Source organism: Mastomys coucha, unplaced genomic scaffold (genome assembly GCF_008632895.1).
Source record: "Mastomys coucha isolate ucsf_1 unplaced genomic scaffold, UCSF_Mcou_1 pScaffold6, whole genome shotgun sequence".
Classification (NCBI taxonomy): domain Eukaryota; kingdom Metazoa; phylum Chordata; class Mammalia; order Rodentia; family Muridae; genus Mastomys; species Mastomys coucha.
The window spans coordinates 101,966,165-101,970,331 of NW_022196912.1; the positions used below are offsets into that span (position 1 = coordinate 101,966,165).

Genomic DNA, 4,167 nt, shown 5'->3' on the forward strand with positions numbered 1-4,167 from the left:
CTTTTCCTTCTTTTCATCCTTTCCTTTGAAATGACATCAAGATGGACTGGGGGGGGATATGCTGGGGGATGAAGGAGAAGGCATGGAAAAAGAAGAGGGAGGGGGAGTAATTTATGTGCTTTTCTACGGCAGCGAGTAAAATTCCTAAGGGAGACCGAATGCCAAAATTGACTGTCTTGGTGGATTTAGACCCAATCGTCAGGGTGAATCATGTCAGGGCTTTGCCCTGGACCTGCAGCCTGGAAGAGGGGGCGGGGTGCGGGCACAGAAAACATCCCCGCGACTGGGACGTGCCTTTCTGAAATGGGGAAGGAATGGCCGTGTGCACTCACCAGATTTCTCCCCATCAGATTTGTTTTTCTGTAATTCGTTGCAAGATGGATTTTTTTTTTTTTTGTAAAGGCTCTGATAAAGAAAAGCCAGGGGTAGAGAACTCTCTATTAAACATGACCCCCAACGGGAAGGTGCAAACCCATTTGATCTAAGATAGAGATATCTCCGCCCCAGATCCCCCCTCCCCTCTGCTTTGCAACTCGGCAGACATCAGGTTAGCAAAAGGTAATAAATAGTGCTCACACAGCAGGGTCTGGACTAGTGAAAACAGTTTACTGAAATTAATGGGCCTCACTTGAACCAAAACCTCCACTTTGGAATTAATGCCAGACATAGTTTTCCTGAACTCTATCCAACCGCCTAAGCGGCAGACAATTTTTGTTCTATTTGTGCAGGAAATACAGCTCAAGCCCTTGATCTCAGTGTAGATTTTCATGTAAAGAAAAAAAAAATTAGCACAGTGAAAACTGTGCCAGTTCCCACTTTCTGCCAGTAGAAGCCCGAGTGCTCTGGGTGCCCTTGGGTGGTGCAGGGTCAAAAGTTATCTGGTAAACTTTCCATTGAAAAGTCAACTTCCAATTCCCTCCCCATCTCTAGCTTGTGAGCTTTCATCATGACATCTGAGAGAACCAAGAAAGCGCCAGAAACAGTTCAGCCCACAGTAACAACCCTCTTCCCCACCGCTTAGAAAAAAGCTGGATGTGGACATTTTGTATTCCTTTCCAAGACTCTCCACACCCATGCAGCTCGGGTCCATCCACCCAGCAGCCCCCACCCCCGCCCCCGTACTCTACCCCACCCAGTACTTAGGGTGTTCCTAGTCCTGAAGCTGCTTTTTATTTTTTATGTATGCACTTTTTTTTTTTTTTTTTACGGTTGAAAGGCACACATGCCACGCGTTTCCATCCAGTGGTTATGGGGTTATGGCAGGTACAGCGGGAACCCGCTGTCAGTGTCTGAACCTACCCTAAACCCTCCATTATTGAGAAAAGCCCGTTCGTGGACAGCCGGTGTTCTGGTTCTTATTGTACAGTCTGCACTGGTGACACAGGACATGTGGAAAATTTTGAGAGCACTGCGGTGAATGGTGTGGAGGGGGGAGCGCGAGCAGGGGGAGAAAGAAGAGGGGAGGGAGCGAGTTACTTTTTAGCTTCCGCTAAGTACTTGGCAGCTTGCCAAGCCCGGAGGATTCTGGGAAGTGAAAACCTCCCCAGTATAAACTGCCAGCTTTAAGCAGCCCTGACAGTTCTGCTCCTTCCAAACTTGGCAGCCGTTCAAAGTGCTCTTTCATTTGAAATGCTGGAAGCCTGCCATGTGCAATGCAGATTTGCGGTGCCTGTGCGCAGAAGGAACTGATAAATGCCGTTGCAGTTGCCATGGGGACAGGAGGCTATCAGAATGGCCTTGTGATCCGCAGCCTCTCAACGCGGCAGGCTCTCGCGCCCGCCCGCCCGCCCGCCAGCCCCTCCTCCCTCTCTAGTCAGTGAGATGGTGAAATAAATGTTCTGGAAAAAGGTTAACCCTCCCGGCTCTGGCTTGCAAACAGCGAGGAGGTTAACCCCTTAAGACTTCCCCGGCCGTAAATGCTTGCCAGGAGCACAGAGCTGAACAGCACCTTTGGGTGGGTTATCATCCTTCTCCCAACCCCCAACCCCCAACCCCCCGTCAGTCCTTCTGCTCCGGGGAGGCTTTTCGGAAAGCTGTGTTTTTAATAGAGCTTTTCAGCAAGCCCAAGTGTAAGGCTTTGAGTCATCAGAACCCGGATGTAAACACAGCAGCCCTACATTCTGCACAGTTTGCGTGTATTTTATCTTTTTAATAATATTTAGCTGGCAACTTAAAACTGCAAGCATGCCAGCTATTTTAGCCAGCCGCTTACATCATGTGGCCTCCATCTTAGGGAGAGTAGTTGCCTGTCCTTCTTGCCTTGTTTCTCAGGTCCCCGCCCCGCACTGCAGGCAATCTGGGTCCTTCTGGAGGCATCTTGTTGCCACTTAGCAAACCCAGTCCCTTAGAACATGACATCAGCTTGAGCAACAAAGACAGAGGACAGGTTCCTGTCAGAGACAAGACATTGGGTGAGGCAAGGTGAGTCTTATGTGTCTTTTATGCTGCAGTTTCAGGTGACTTTGTGTGAGGGTGCACTAGCCCCGGATAATCCCCAATCCCCCACCCCCACAGTGATCTTCCACAAGCTGCCATTTGAAACACAGCCTGATTCAGTGTACAGAAACAAAACAGTGTGTTCAAGATCTGGTATATTTTCAGGTCCATAATGCCAACTCTCCGGGTGGCCTGTTTAATGGGGGAAAAAATTAAATACCCCAGCCAAGGCCTATGGAAACCAAAGAGGGTTAGTGATTTATTTACACTGGGGTGGAAGAGCTGAGCAGTATTTCTTTTTTGCTCACTATTTCCTGAAGGCTTCCTAGACATAAACCTTCGTTAACGTCCCAGAAAGAGGACATCTTTTTTCCCTGTGGTTTTCAATATTTTCTGCTAAATATATTCCAGTGAACTGTTTACCCAGAGTTCCAGCTTTCAGACCTTTAAGTACTTGTAACACCTTGAGGCCAGCCATTCCTCTGGGGGTTGGGGGAGGGGTGCACGTTCATTAAGGAGGATTTTACATGCTGGCTGGCCTGAGGCACAGGGGAGGGCTGTATTTAGGTCTGTCTGCATAAGGTGGTTTCAAGTTGAAGGAATAGTCCAAGACCTTTTTGGTTTCAAGCATGGGAAGATTACCACAGAACATGGGACCAGTCTCAGTGTTTCTTCCTAGGTGTATACTGCCACGGAAGCCCAAAAGGCAAAAGACTAGACCTGTCCCAGTTGGTAGGGGTTTACCTGCAAAGTCTTTGAACTTGACTGTCTGGGTGCCTGTTCAGGATTGCCATGTGTTTAGTCTCAATGGAATTGGAAAATTCCAATTCCTAAATACCCCCTTCCAAATAAATAATCAATAAAATCCATTTACTTCACCTTCCTTGTAGATCCAGACTTGAAGGGTTAGTCTTCAAACACAATTTTAAGGAGCAATTGGCTCTTGAGATGTCTCGAGATGGGTCTGGCATAGAATTACACTAAAGCTGAGGCAGAAATCAGGTGATTCAGAATCCCCCCTCCCTTCCCCAGACGGGCCAGGCAGCTGGGATTTTGGCTCATGCAGCTGCTAAGCTTTGGCAAGCCAAGAGCATATTCGTGGGGGTGATTCCTTTCCCAGGTTGACGGACACGTTTTTGTACTGAGCACAGCCATGTTTCCTGACTGTGCGTGAATCAGAGGCTGTATTTTTAACTCAGGGCTGCTGGTGAGAGTTTTAAACTGGAAGCAGATCCTGAAACGTTCTGTCAACAGGGTCCAGGGATAAAGGATCTGTCTGAAGTCCTTTTCACTTACAGTTTGGGCCTGTTATCATCCTGACAGATGCAGCCAGGTGTCCCTAAAGGCAGAGGGTTGTGTTTACCCTTCTACCTCACCCTTCTTAAATCCTCCTGATGTTTGCTGGCATCTGGGAGAAGAATTGCAAAAAGCCAATTTGGAGCCCTAGAGTGACTTCCCAGACAAAGCAAGCTCCAGGATTCCAAAGAACGTCCACACTGTCTGTATTCTGCTGTGCTATATAGCAAGAGCCATCCCAGAGGGCAGCCTTTGGTGTGGCCTCTCTTATACCACGGAGAGCCAGATTCCCAGAAATCCATGGATTAGGAGGGTCTGTGGGGCTACTTCGGGAGTTGCTGGGGGAACAATTCCCTTTTGTTTTGTTGTCTGCCATGTGACCAGAATGCTGCCAGCTAATTTTAACCCCACCAAAGGACTGCTGGGAACAAAAAA

At 48.3% G+C, this 4,167-nt stretch overlaps 1 long non-coding RNA gene across 1 annotated transcript in view; it reads right to left on the reverse strand.

Annotated features, from left to right (window-relative positions):
* Positions 1 to 2,128: 2,128 nt before the first annotated feature.
* The window catches only part of LOC116080172, a 2,697-nt gene continuing 658 nt past the window's right edge, over positions 2,129 to 4,167 (reverse strand). Inside the window, exons 2-3 of the long non-coding RNA XR_004114344.1 lie at positions 3,316 to 3,400; positions 2,129 to 2,390 (exon numbers count right to left, since the gene is read on the reverse strand). This is a non-coding gene — a long non-coding RNA (uncharacterized LOC116080172). The remainder of the gene's footprint in view (positions 2,391 to 3,315; positions 3,401 to 4,167) is intronic.